General features: G+C 53.3%; 1 non-coding gene and 1 pseudogene across 1 annotated transcript; both read right to left on the bottom strand.

The window, feature by feature from the left end:
* The window catches only part of LOC124771541, a 4,222-nt pseudogene extending 2,600 nt beyond the window's left edge, over positions 1–1,622 (bottom strand).
* Positions 1,623–1,810: 188 nt separating this feature from the next.
* Positions 1,811–1,965, bottom strand: LOC124771811. The gene has a single exon (XR_007013521.1). It is a non-coding gene; the product is annotated as a 5.8S ribosomal RNA (ribosomal RNA).
* Between the last annotated feature and the right edge of the window lie 13,035 nt (positions 1,966–15,000).

The following is a 15,000-nucleotide window of genomic DNA, read 5'->3' as shown; positions in this document are numbered from 1 at the left end:
AGGTGAGTTGTTACACACTCCTTAGCGGATTCCGACTTCCATGGCCACCGTCCTGCTGTCTTAAGCAACCAACGCCTTTCATGGTTTCCCATGAGCGTCGATTCGGGCGCCTTAACTCGGCGTTTGGTTCATCCCACAGCGCCAGTTCTGCTTACCAAAAGTGGCCCACTTGGCACTCCGATCCGAGTCGTTTGCTCGCGGCTTCAGCATATCAAGCAAGCCGGAGATCTCACCCATTTAAAGTTTGAGAATAGGTTGAGGTCGTTTCGGCCCCAAGGCCTCTAATCATTCGCTTTACCGGATGAGACTCGTACGAGCACCAGCTATCCTGAGGGAAACTTCGGAGGGAACCAGCTACTAGATGGTTCGATTAGTCTTTCGCCCCTATACCCAGCTCCGACGATCGATTTGCACGTCAGAATCGCTACGGACCTCCATCAGGGTTTCCCCTGACTTCGTCCTGGCCAGGCATAGTTCACCATCTTTCGGGTCCCAACGTGTACGCTCTAGGTGCGCCTCACCTCGCAATGAGGACGAGACGCCCCGGGAGTGCGGAGGCCGCCGCCCCGTGAAGGGCGGGGAAGCCCCATCCTCCCTCGGCCCGCGCAAGGCGAGACCTTCACTTTCATTACGCCTTTAGGTTTCGTACAGCCCAATGACTCGCGCACATGTTAGACTCCTTGGTCCGTGTTTCAAGACGGGTCGTGAAATTGTCCAAAGCTGAAGCGCCGCTGACGGGAGCGATTATTCCGCCCGAGAGCATCCCGAGCCAACAGCGGCGCGGGTCCGGGGCCGGGCCAGGTAGGTCCGTCATCCGGGAAGAACCGCGCGCGCTTGCCGGGAGCCCGAGCGCCCAAAGGGGCGAATCGACTCCTCCAGATATACCGCCGGGCAGCCAGCCAGGACACCGGGGCTCTGCCCAACAGACGCGAACCGAGGCCCGCGGAAGGACAGGCTGCGCACCCGGGCCGTAGGCCGGCACCCAGCGGGTCGCGACGTCCTACTAGGGGAGAAGTGCGGCCCACCGCACACCGGAACGGCCCCACCCCGCGGCGAGTGGAAAGGCAACCGGACACGACCCCGCCGCGGATTGCTCCGCGCGGGCGGCCGGCCCCATCTGCCGAGGGCGGAGGCCAGTGGCCGGATGGGCGTGAATCTCACCCGTTCGACCTTTCGGACTTCTCACGTTTACCCCAGAACGGTTTCACGTACTTTTGAACTCTCTCTTCAAAGTTCTTTTCAACTTTCCCTCACGGTACTTGTTCGCTATCGGTCTCGTGGTCATATTTAGTCTCAGATGGAGTTTACCACCCACTTGGAGCTGCACTCTCAAGCAACCCGACTCGAAGGAGAGGTCCCGCCGACGCTCGCACCGGCCGCTACGGGCCTGGCACCCTCTACGGGCCGTGGCCTCATTCAAGTTGGACTTGGGCTCGGCGCGAGGCGTCGGGGTAGTGGACCCTCCCAAACACCACATGCCACGACAGGCGGCAGCCTGCGGGGTTCGGTGCTGGACTCTTCCCTGTTCGCTCGCCGCTACTGGGGGAATCCTTGTTAGTTTCTTTTCCTCCGCTTAGTAATATGCTTAAATTCAGCGGGTAGTCTCGCCTGCTCTGAGGTCGTTGTACGAGGTGTCGCACGCCACACCGCCAGCCGGCTGTGCACGCTACCGAGAAAGTACCGGTATGCGAACCGCCAGGCGACGGGCGCGCATCGCACGTTTGAGGAGACGCGGCCGGCCCCACAGGCGGCCGCGACACTCCCAGGTCTGCGAAGCGGGGCAAACGCCGCGCGCTTCAGTATACGTAGCCGACCCTCAGCCAGACGTGGCCCGGGAACGGAATCCATGGACCGCAATGTGCGTTCGAAACGTCGATGTTCATGTGTCCTGCAGTTCACATGTCGACGCGCAATTTGCTGCGTTCTTCATCGACCCACGAGCCGAGTGATCCACCGTCCTGGGTGATCTTTTCTCAAGTTTCCGCCGTCTCTTTCGAGACGGTCGCATAGGCGGGAGTGAGGCGTGTGGCGGCCCCTGTTCCAGCGTTCTGTGTCCAACGGCCTCACGGCCGACGGGCGTCGTACGGCTCCACACCGGAGCGGACAGGCACTCGGGCGAAAGTCATTCAAAACCGGCGCCAGGCGCCAGGTGCCGCAGGCCAGCCGCTCCAGCGCTTCAGCGCTCGTACCACACAACATTGCCGCTAGTTTTGAGAGGCACGCGTGGTTCCGCACGCGGCGCACGGCTACTGCGAGCCGTACAGGTAGCGTGTTGCGCGACACGACACGCACATCGAAAGACATGCAGTCTAGTCGGTAATGATCCTTCCGCAGGTTCACCTACGGAAACCTTGTTACGACTTTTACTTCCTCTAAATGATCAAGTTTGGTCATCTTTCCGGTAGCATCGGCAACGACAGAGTCAATGCCGCGTACCAGTCCGAAGACCTCACTAAATCATTCAATCGGTAGTAGCGACGGGCGGTGTGTACAAAGGGCAGGGACGTAATCAACGCGAGCTTATGACTCGCGCTTACTGGGAATTCCTCGTTCATGGGGAACAATTGCAAGCCCCAATCCCTAGCACGAAGGAGGTTCAGCGGGTTACCCCGACCTTTCGGCCTAGGAAGACACGCTGATTCCTTCAGTGTAGCGCGCGTGCGGCCCAGAACATCTAAGGGCATCACAGACCTGTTATTGCTCAATCTCGTGCGGCTAGAAGCCGCCTGTCCCTCTAAGAAGAAAAGTAATCGCTGACAGCACGAAGGATGTCACGCGACTAGTTAGCAGGCTAGAGTCTCGTTCGTTATCGGAATTAACCAGACAAATCGCTCCACCAACTAAGAACGGCCATGCACCACCACCCACCGAATCAAGAAAGAGCTATCAATCTGTCAATCCTTCCGGTGTCCGGGCCTGGTGAGGTTTCCCGTGTTGAGTCAAATTAAGCCGCAGGCTCCACTCCTGGTGGTGCCCTTCCGTCAATTCCTTTAAGTTTCAGCTTTGCAACCATACTTCCCCCGGAACCCAAAAGCTTTGGTTTCCCGGAGGCTGCCCGCCGAGTCATCGGAGGAACTGCGGCGGATCGCTGGCTGGCATCGTTTATGGTTAGAACTAGGGCGGTATCTGATCGCCTTCGAACCTCTAACTTTCGTTCTTGATTAATGAAAACATACTTGGCAAATGCTTTCGCTTCTGTTCGTCTTGCGACGATCCAAGAATTTCACCTCTAACGTCGCAATACGAATGCCCCCGCCTGTCCCTATTAATCATTACCTCGGGTTCCGAAAACCAACAAAATAGAACCGAGGTCCTATTCCATTATTCCATGCACACAGTATTCAGGCGGGCTTGCCTGCTTTAAGCACTCTAATTTGTTCAAAGTAAACGTGCCGGCCCACCGAGACACTCAATAAAGAGCACCCTGGTAGGATTTCAACGGGGTCCGCCTCGGGACGCACGAGCACGCACGGGGCGGTCGCACGCCTTCGGCTCGCCCCACCGGCAGGACGTCCCACGATACATGCCAGTTAAACACCGACGGGCGGTGAACCAACAGCGTGGGACACAAATCCAACTACGAGCTTTTTAACCGCAACAACTTTAATATACGCTATTGGAGCTGGAATTACCGCGGCTGCTGGCACCAGACTTGCCCTCCAATAGATACTCGTTAAAGGATTTAAAGTGTACTCATTCCGATTACGGGGCCTCGGATGAGTCCCGTATCGTTATTTTTCGTCACTACCTCCCCGTGCCGGGAGTGGGTAATTTGCGCGCCTGCTGCCTTCCTTGGATGTGGTAGCCGTTTCTCAGGCTCCCTCTCCGGAATCGAACCCTGATTCCCCGTTACCCGTTACAACCATGGTAGGCGCAGAACCTACCATCGACAGTTGATAAGGCAGACATTTGAAAGATGCGTCGCCGGTACGAGGACCGTGCGATCAGCCCAAAGTTATTCAGAGTCACCAAGGCAAACGGACCGGACGAGCCGACCGATTGGTTTTGATCTAATAAAAGCGTCCCTTCCATCTCTGGTCGGGACTCTGTTTTTTTTTTTTTTTTTTAAAAAAAAAAAAAAATTCTTTATTCCATTAAATTATTTCTTACATATTAACCCACCACCTAATACATTAGTGGGTCTTAATTCTCTACATTACATTTTTATTGAATATTAGCAGCATTTATCTTCTATTCTAGTGTTAGTAAACTTACTTGCTACAGGACATAAGAGTTAGTTTCTTTGTTGGGTAAGATCTACTTTTACTCTTGCTAACTAATCTAAGGTCTACCTCCTGCAGCGTTACAGGCGTGCCAGATGTTTATATAAACCTACTGTGTGGCCGTGCCCACTGAGCTAATCCCAGTGAGCATGCCCCTGGCACTGGGCTGGCCTTTTGAAGATCGCTGCAAGTTCAGTTAAGATTTTCTATCTACTATCTACTTAGGTCTGACTATTGCTAAGTCATGATCGGTGCGCAACTGTCGAATCCGGGTGTTGGCGCTCCCTCCCCCTGTTCCGGAGCGTGGCGGATTCCTACCGTCACGGCGATTGGCCAGTCCACGCCCCGGCGGAATGGGATGGGTCGCCTTCAGTTATGTCATGTCCGGTTGTTCAAGTGTTTTCCCTTAAATATTCCCGCAGGACCTTTGCTGATACCTCGCTGGCAAGGCGGTTTACTATGTTGAATGTGGTGGGATCTCTGATTAATTGATACGTATTGTTGTGAGGCAACTGGCTTCTTAGGTCACTGGCTACATCATCGAATATGGGGCACTCATAGATCACGTGGTCCGGAGTACCCCATTCAGCTCCGCAGTCACACGAGGGGGTAGCCCTTTTCCCGAATCGGCATAGATATGCCGGATACGGTCCATGTCCTGTGAGGAAGTGCAACAGTCCCTTACTTGGCTGGAAATGCGATAGTTGGAAACGTTCTTTAATATTTGGGAGCAGCTGGTAAGTCCTTCGGCCTGTTGTGTCAGCATCCCAGAGTTCTTGCCATAACTCTTCTCCTCTCCTCTTAATGGCAAACTTGTCCCCCACCCGCACTCCCAAGATACTTTCAGTCTTATCTACATCTCCTCTTTTAACCCAGTACCAGGCTGCCTGTTCCCGGATTTTGATATCCAGGGGACACACCCCCATAAGTACTAGTAGTGCCCCTCCCGGAGATGTTCTGTACGCTCCGATGGAGCGCAAAAGCATGTTGCGTTGCACCCTCCTCACAGACAAAGCGGGCACAACCCTCGTGAGCCTGTGTGCCCACACTCCGGAGCCGTAACCCATGATAGAGACAAGAATGGTATTGTGATATAATTTAATGAGTTCTGGTGGGAGATGAAATCTACTGTGTCCTATTGTGATTAAGTTGTTTAGAGCTTCGAGTGATTTTTGTGTTGCTGTTTCTATATGTTTGGCGAAATTCCACCTTTCATCGATTATAACCCCTAAATACCGGGCCTCACGACGCCGAATCACTGGTGAGCCCTCGATTCTTACTGTTGGATTTCTGGCCAGTTGGCCTTTCAGTAATAGGTATGTAGACTTGTTAGGCGCAATGGTCATTTTCGTGTTCTGGCACCACTGCGTGAGAATTGATAATGTCCTATTGATTTTGGGTTCGAGGTCCTCGCGACTTCGGCCGCCAACCAGCAGAAGGAGGTCGTCAGCGTAAGCTATCGCCTCTAGCACGTCCACACTGTTTTCCAAGCTCTCCAGAAGAGGCTCCATATTTATGTCCCAAAAGAGTGGCCCCAGGACAGAGCCCTGTGGACACCCCTTCGTGATCTTCTTGCCAATTCGCTCGCTAGGGGACGATAGCCAGACCTCTCTTTCCATACAATAGCTCCTGAGACAGCCGTATAGCGGCCCTGGACACTCCTTCTCCCGCAGGCAGGAGAAGAGCGAAGGCCACCACAGGTTGTCAAAGGCGCCACTGATATCCACCATGATGCCAACTATGTACTTGTGCGGAGACGACCCACAGACCTCGGATGCGAGGGCAATTGCGTCACACGCAGATCGCCCCTGCCGAAAACCGAATTGCCTGTCACTCATCCCGCACAGCACTCGGTGTGCTGTCAGTCTGTCAGCCAGTAACTTCTCCAGCAGTTTGCCCAACAGGTCCAACAGACAGATGGGTCTGTAAGATTTTGCTTCTTTAGGGTCTTTGTCTTGCCCCTTTTTGATGATTACAACGTTGGCCCGCTTCCAGATTTTAGGGAATGTTCTGAGGCGCAGGGCCTCATTGTAAATTCTTGCTAAAGGTGTCACTAGTTGAGGAGCGAGGTACTGCACCACCTCCGCGATGATGCCGTCTGGTCCTGGGGCCTTTCCTTTCTTTAGCGATTTAATGTGGGCTGCAACTTCTTCTTCAGAGAAAGGGTACACCATGATGTTATTCTCATAGTCTACTTGCAGAGCCTGCCTAATTAGGCGTTGTTCTTCTGTGTCCTCTTCCTCTTCATCATCAGGGAGGAGTTGGTGGAGAAGGACCTCAGCAGTTTCCTGCCAAGACCCAGTCATCCGATTTCCATCCCTGATTGTGGAGAGCACCATTGGCGACCTGATTTTTTCCCTTACTATTTTGTAGGGAGTGCCCCAGGGATCAATAGCCAATTGGCTGTGCACATATTTTTTCCAGCTTTCCAGCCTGACTGTCCGCAGTTCTTTCTGAAACTGCTCTTTGGCTTCCCTGTATGTTTGCAGCCATCTTTGTTTTTCTTCCCAGACGACACTTCGCTGGTAATACCTCCTCGCCCTCCTGACAGACTGACGCATCTGCCCTAGTTCCGCAGACCATGGTGATGGAGAAGCCGCAACGGCTCTCCTCCTGGTTGGTACAGCAGCCTTTACCGCCCTGGTAATAGCGCCCACCAGATCTTCGGCGTGTTTGTTGACGTCATCGTCATCTTCCGGCCATGTCGGAGGGTCAAACTCTCCTGCAAGACGCTCCCAGTTGGTCTTGTTATAATTTAGTTGTACCTCCCACCCTATGTCCCAGTGGCGCTCCTGATCCGTGATTGTGAATGTGATCAGGTTGTGATCGCTGGTAGTGTCTCCGTCAGTAACAGTCCAGTTTTGTATATTGGCAGCGATATTGGCTGTCATCATTGTGATGTCAATATTGGTTCCATTCCCTCCCCCTCCTGTGTAGGTGGGGGGGTTTCCAGGTCTGTTGGCAATGAGGAGTTGTAGAGACATAATAGTCTCTTCCAGCTTGCTTCCCCTTTCATCTCGAGTGCCACTGTGCCATAGGGGGGATTTGGCGTTCACGTCCGCCACCACAACTGCCTTTCTGCCCCTCAGCACCGTTGCCACCTGCGTAAGTTGGTCAAGGTACAGGTCAATATCTGTACCGTACTGAAAGTACATATTTATTAAATATATGACGCCATTTGGTGACTGCAGTTCAATAACATTGCAGTGGTCGTCCGAGAGGTGTGAGAGCACTGTTGCCCGCAGTGCCTTGTTGATTATTATGATGGTAGCTTTCGGCTCGTCTCCAAAACTTACTACTTGCCAGCTCATGGCAGCGTAGGCTATGTTCCCCGCAAGAGAGTATGGCTCCTGCAAACAGAGCACATCAAGACTCTTCTCCTCCACCACTCTCCGAAGTTCCTGCATGACCAGTCTACTATTGTGTGCGTTTAGCTGTCCTATCTTTATTTCTGTAACTATGGGAAATATGTGTGCACATATGATTCTGGGAAGGTTTTTCTCCAGTCGTAAGCTATTCTCCCATTGGATAGGACAGACTGATTATATATTTCCTCTAAATTAAAGGTTTCATTTCTTCTCTCAAACACCTTTCTTACTAGGTCACGCAGGGCGCCGAAGTCAGTGGGGAGATTCATTGTCTTTAGTTGTACCCTGTCTACAGCCTCCATGGCCGAGAAGGTGACCTTGCGCCCGTATCTATGCCCTACCCGCACTAGATGTCGCAGTGCGGTGGTTAGGACAGCCGGCTCCTCCAGACGGGATAATTGTAGGGAATGCTCGAGATTGGGATATATTCTGACCGGATCAACCGCCGTTCTCACAGCATTTGGTTGTCTCGAGTCAGTATTCACATTGGTGCTATTCATTTGTGTATTTGTACTAGTAACTGTATTGACCTGCACCGGCAATTCCAGCACAGGACTCCCTTGAACGAATGCCGGTCGGCCCACCGCTACAGGACGCCTGTCGCGAGTTGCCTGATTTCCTGGCGTTTGCGATCCCCAGCAGTAGGGAGAGGGGGCTGCCACTTGTTCTTGTGAGTCCGTTTGGACGCACGCATCTTTCATTTTCTTTCTACCATCACCTCCTTCTGCAAGTGCTGCAAGAAATCGTTTGAATTGGGCTGCCCTTGCCGCATCCCTTCTCCTCTTGCATGGGGATTTTCTTTTAGGCATCCTGGGTGCTGTATTTGGCTCAGCCATAATCAGTTCTTGATATTAGCCTCTGCTCAAGCATCCTGTACGTCGGGCAGTTGCGACCGGAGGCATTGCAAGTCTTTTTGCCTCTCTTTATACATGGGATACAAATTGCCGGATTTTTGCAGTTTTTTCTGATGTGATTTTCTTCTCCACACCTGGAGCAAGCCGACTTCCTCTCACAGTACTTGTGTACATGATCAAGATCTCCGCAATTATGGCAGCGAGGTACCACCAAGAAGTCCCGCACATTTATGGCGTGGAAGCCAATGTAAATCTTACCCATTGAGGTTAATTTTTTCCACATCTGGCCAGAAACTTCTGCTACGTGATGTACAACGTCTTTGTCTCTTGGCCCTGTTTTGAATTTAAGTTTAAATTCATTTTTGAAGTCCTCAGCACTTATATCGTCAAAATTTTGATTACGAATTGTTTCTTGAAGTTCATTATTTTCAAATGTGACCGGTATGTCGTACATAATTACAAGCGGATTTCTCTTTTTCGGGGGTTCACATTTAACGGCTTTGCACAGTTTTTGGTTGTTAAGTATCTTGTTTCGGTCATCTACTGTTGCCACATCAACTATCACAACGTTCTTTGTGGCTTTTACTTTGTTGACTTTAATTTTATCCTTTACAGGATTAATCGTTGTTGTGAATATCTCCTGCACTTTTTTTGTGTCTTGACCGGGTAATGGTCGCAAAAAGACAGCAGTATCTGGTCTTTGTGATACTTTTACAATTGTATCTCTAGTAGTTTGGCTCTTAGGTGTCGTTTGAGCGACTACATTGGCCCATGACTTTATTGGCTGCTTGCGCAGCCTTTCATTCTCTTTCTGCAGTTCTTCAACCCGCCCCTCAAGCTTCGCATGAGCAATAGCCCAGGAGGCGAGTTCATTTTTTAACGTCAAGATCGCAGCCTGGCTGATCTTGCCATTTTTCACATTGGCTTCCAGGTATTGTGTAATCCTGGCATGCCTGTCACTGATACTTTCCTCGGTCTGCCCCGTGCCCCCTGATGGGGAGGGAACAGTAAGCAAAGAAGCCCTCGAAGGCGCACATGAATCGCTTGTCTCTGACTCGGCCATATTGTAGACAAGCGAAAAAAAGGATTGGGAGCCCGTCTCTTGCCCCGGACCGGCTCCTCTGGCATGGGGGGGGACTCTTGCAGCTCACCCACCGACCTCGCCCCTAGGTCAAGGGCACTCCAGAGCTGCAGGGTTCAGCGCGCCGTTGCCAGCGCACTGGTCCCCGTCGAAGGCCTCGTCGTCGACGATTTCACTCGACGCTCCTCGGCAAGTGCACCCCGCACTCCGGAGAGGCGGATGCACCCCTCGCCCTTCGCCGCCTACTAGCCCAAGTTTCCACCTGAAGGCCAAGGACCCACTCCTACTCAGGTGGTGGGTCGGTCCCCCAGTCGTTCGGCGGTCTGGGCCCATCTAACCTAGCCCAGGCGATGTCACCACCTCCTGGGTTTGGCAGAACACGCCCCGGTTACCCAGGGGCGCGGCGAAGCACCCTTGCCGACTCGCGCCGCGATCCCACGCCGACAAACGAGGTCGCCGGCATGCGGAGCACCTGCTGGTCTGTGCCCTGCGAACAGAAAGGGACTGGTGTTCGGTCCCTTGACACAGCTCCCCCTGTGCCACGCACCCTTCGCTTTCGCATCGGGTTGGGTCGCAGCTCTCCCTTTTGTCGCAAGGCAGAACGCCAAGCTTAACATCTGGCACCACGGGAAGGCGGAAAGAGCCACTTGGGAAGGAGAGGCTATGAGAGACGCTTCGCTTCCCCTGTGAGGACGGCCGCGGCACACCCGACTGGAAAGCGATACGCCCCAGTGCGAGCCTCCGTGCCTTACGGCGCGCCGGCAACGGGCGGGCCCGCGCCGAAACGCGCCGTCAAGCGACAGACCTCACGCCAGACTCGGGACTCTGTTTGCATGTATTAGCTCTAGAATTACCACAGTTATCCAAGTAACGTGGGTACGATCTAAGGAACCATAACTGATTTAATGAGCCATTCGCGGTTTCACCTTAATGCGGCTTGTACTGAGACATGCATGGCTTAATCTTTGAGACAAGCATATGACTACTGGCAGGATCAACCAGGGAGCTGCGTCAACTAGAGCTGAGCAGCCGGCCGCCCGGGAGTGTGTCCCGGGGGCCCGCGCGAACACGCAAGCGTCCGCTCAATCATTCTGCAAACAGGAGGAGGCTGAGCTCCCCTGCACAATACACCTCGAAACCCTCTCAGGTCCCGGCGGCGCGCAGCGCCGTCCCAAGTACTTGGTCGGGTTCGAGAGAGGCGCAATCGCCCGGAGTTAGGCGAGTAGACGCTTTCGGTGCGACCACCCGTGCTCCCAACTGAGCTTGCCGCTGCCGACAGAGGCCCGGGAGCGTGCTGTCGTGGCATTGCCGGCGGGAGACAACACGCGCCACCTACGGTGACCGGCAGCTCCAACGCCAGCGCCACAGAAGGACAAAAGCCCCACTTGGGTGCCGAAGCGAACTCTCCCAGCACAGCGCACACGCCAACACATCCGCACAGCTGCGATACAAACCACCAGCGAGAACCGCTGGGGCGACCGAGCAGCAGACGGCGTCGCGGCGCCGAGCGCCGGGCGGCGGCGCATCCTCAACGCACACAGTCCTCAATCGGACCAGCACACTGCAGATGTCCACCGCGCTTCGCACCGGGCCCGCGAGGACCTACTTTGGCCGCACGGCGCCGCGCGCAGGGTGCGCCGGCGCGCAGCTGCGACGCCTGCCGCGTCCGTCGGCCGGCGCGCCTGCCACTGGCCGCCCCCACCAGCCGGCTGTAGCGCGTGCGCCCACGCACCGCGCGGCCAGCACGCCGGGAGGCGCCCCCTCACCGGCCGGGGACGGTCCCACCCAGCCACCGCCGCGTATCGCTTCACACCCAGATGCCGTTCAGTTTCGTCGGCATGGTGGGTATCGCTGGAACAACCGGTTAGTACCTCAACCTATCGTCGCCATCACCGATTCACCCCTAGCGAGAACAACCGCACCACAACGGGTTACCATTTCTTCATTTGCGTAACTTCACCAGAAAACGTAGGCGTCCATCGCCATTTGCAACTTCAACCATTATTGCATGCCTGTGTCAGGTGTCACGCCACACTACGTCTGCCCACATACACGCAACAAAATGTGCACGCCTAGACAATACGTGGAAGGTGGCCCCCGTACGTATGCGATGTCCATTGCTCGAACGACTGTCAACCGGCTTCTGTAGCATGTCGCAGATATGGAACGCGCTGCACCATGCCATCACGGTGTGTGAGGAGAGACGACTAGGTCCGAATACATCAACAGACAGCTCATGCTGATCGCCATCCACGGCGTCCGTTCCTCCCACACGTCTCTATGGCGTACCACACTGCAATCCAGCTCTCATAGGGAGACGACACGTAGCTGCGTGCACAATATTTGCACTGTATGGTCCGCCGTTTTTGGGCGCAGTCGTTGTACGGTCACACATGTGCCACGATGTATCATTCAGTACATAAGGACGAATGTGCAGTACAGATTGTGGTTCACGCGTACGACATCAGCGGACAGTTGACACAGGCCGCACCACAACGTAGCCTGCGTACGTCGCATGCGAAGGGCATTGAACATGCAAACTTGTCACCAACCACCTTGCGAAGGCAGGGGGCAAGGTGGGGACGTGGGGAGAGGTGGGGGGGGGGGGGGCGGCATGTACGCCCTGCTGCCATCCACATTACAGTGTACAGCAGGAGCATGTGGAAAGTCAGCAAGACTTGCAAGGTGTTTAACATGAAGCGATACACAGGGGAGCGGGCAGTGCGAGTAGCGAACTATATTGCGAGGGTTGCGGGTGGGCAACACTACACTAATTGAACGAGTCGTATAACAATTACAGAGCAGGTTTAGGCGACAACGTGGGTTACGATAGGCGACAACGTGGGTTACGTTAGGGGACAACGTGGGTTACGTTAGGGGACAACGTGGGTTACGTTAGGGGACAACGTGGGTTACGTTAGGGGACAACGTGGGTTACGTTAGGGGACAACGTGGGTTACGTTAGGGGACAACGTGGGTTACGTTAGGGGACAACGTGGGTTAGGTTAAGGCACAACATGGGTTAGGTTAAGGCACAACATGGGTTAGGTTAAGGCACAACATGGGTTAGGTTAAGGCACAACATGGGTTAGGTTAAGGCACAACATGGGTTAGGTTACGGCACAACATGGGTTAGGTTAAGGCACAACATGGGTTAGGTTAGGGGACAACATGGGTTAGGTTAGGGGACAACATGGGTTAGGTTAAGGCACAACATGGGTTAGGTTAAGGCACAACATGGGTTAGGTTAGGGGACAACATGGGTTAGGTTAGGGCACAACATGGGTTAGGTTAGGGGACAACATGGGTTAGGTTAGGGGACAACATGGGTTAGGTTAGGGGACAACATGGGTTAGGTTAGGGGACAACATGGGTTAGGTTAGGGGACAACATGGGTTAGGTTAGGGGACAACATGGGTTAGGTTAGGGGACAACATGGGTTAGGTTAAGGCACAACATGGGTTAGGTTAGGGGACAACATGGGTTAGGTTAGGGGACAACATGGGTTAGGTTAGGGGACAACATGGGTTAGGTTAGGGGACAACATGGGTTAGGTTAAGGCACAACATGGGTTAGGTTAGGGCACAACATGGGTTAGGTTAGGGCACAACATGGGTTAGGTTAGGGCACAACATGGGTTAGGTTAGGGGACAACATGGGTTAGGTTAGGGGACAACATGGGTTAGGTTAGGGGACAACATGGGTTAGGTTAGGGGACAACATGGGTTAGGTTAGGGGACAACATGGGTTAGGTTAGGGGACAACATGGGTTAGGTTAGGGGACAACATGGGTTAGGTTAGGGGACAACATGGGTTAGGTTAGGGGACAACATGGGTTAGGTTAGGGGACAACATGGGTTAGGTTAAGGCACAACATGGGTTAGGTTAAGGCACAACATGGGTTAGGTTAGGGGACAACATGGGTTAGGTTAGGGGACAACATGGGTTAGGTTAGGGGACAACATGGGTTAGGTTAAGGCACAACATGGGTTAGGTTAGGGGACAACATGGGTTAGGTTAAGGCACAACATGGGTTAGGTTAGGGGACAACATGGGTTAGGTTAGGGGACAACATGGGTTAGGTTAAGGCACAACATGGGTTAGGTTAAGGCACAACATGGGTTAGGTTAAGGCACAACATGGGTTAGGTTAGGGGACAACATGGGTTAGGTTAGGGGACAACTTGGGTTAGGTTAGGGGACAACATGGGTTAGGTTAAGGCACAACATGGGTTAGGTTAAGGCACAACATGGGTTAGGTTAGGGGACAACATGGGTTAGGTTAGGGGACAACATGGGTTAGGTTAGGGGACAACATGGGTTAGGTTAAGGCACAACATGGGTTAGGTTAGGGGACAACATGGGTTAGGTTAAGGCACAACATGGGTTAGGTTAGGGGACAACATGGGTTAGGTTAGGGGACAACATGGGTTAGGTTAAGGCACAACATGGGTTAGGTTAAGGCACAACATGGGTTAGGTTAAGGGACAACATGGGTTAGGTTAGGGGACAACTTGGGTTAGGTTAGGGGACAACATGGGTTAGGTTAAGGCACAACATGGGTTAGGTTAAGGCACAACATGGGTTAGGTTAAGGTACAACATGGGTTAGGTTAAGGTACAACATGGGTTAGGTTAGGTTACACGTTGTTGTAAGGAAAGGTGTGGGGGGGGGGGGGGGGGGCGGGGCGGCAGGTTCGTTGATAGTGATTATAGTAAGTGAATGCTTGTGACATGATGAGATTTGTCACGTCAGGATGCACCTTTGGCTTATTAGAGGCGGCGCTCCAATTCTATGCTTGTGTCAGACCTGTGTCTTTGACTCATGTCATTGTTTGTGCGCTGTGACAGGAGGTACTATTGTGATGTTGGGTGCACCGTTGTATAGGACATGTGTGGGTGTTGGTGCCTTATCTGCGCAATGGTGGATGTCGAAAGGGTGGGATATTCTATTTTCCGCATGGACCTCCTGGTCTGGTTGTGATAGTGTGGATTGTGTAATGTGGCGGAGAGGATGCACTGGATGTTGTTCCATGCTGGTGCTTACATATTGTATGTGCGCCTGTTAGAAGCAGAGAGTGGTGCGTGATCAGAGTGTCTGGCTGACGTGTGGTTCCCATTGTGGGCAGACTCTTTCAGCATGTATACGGACAGTTGTATATATTTTCTGTAGTTTGATGGCTCTGCATTGATTACTAATCAGCGCCGTGTGTACGGGTAATCTGGTTCCAGTCCACAATGTTCTATCTGTGTACATTAGTGACAAAGACTCCCCCCATGCAGTGGGGCTCGGTCTGTTATAACTCTTCCGCGTAATATATTTGCCCCACGTTTTTGCGAGTGCGAGTGCGAGTGCAACGCGCATGGGGACCGACATGCTGATGGCTCGGTATCGGACGCCGTACAGTGAGCAACGCGATCGCGTCTCTCGCTCGTAAGTGGTACAGGTCGCGGCTCATGTATAGGGACAGCGGGA

The sequence above is a fragment of the Schistocerca piceifrons genome, unplaced genomic scaffold, assembly GCF_021461385.2.
Source record: "Schistocerca piceifrons isolate TAMUIC-IGC-003096 unplaced genomic scaffold, iqSchPice1.1 HiC_scaffold_936, whole genome shotgun sequence".
Classification (NCBI taxonomy): domain Eukaryota; kingdom Metazoa; phylum Arthropoda; class Insecta; order Orthoptera; family Acrididae; genus Schistocerca; species Schistocerca piceifrons.
The sequence above is the reverse complement of the archived record's forward strand: the minus strand, read 5'-3'. Positions and strand labels throughout refer to the sequence as shown.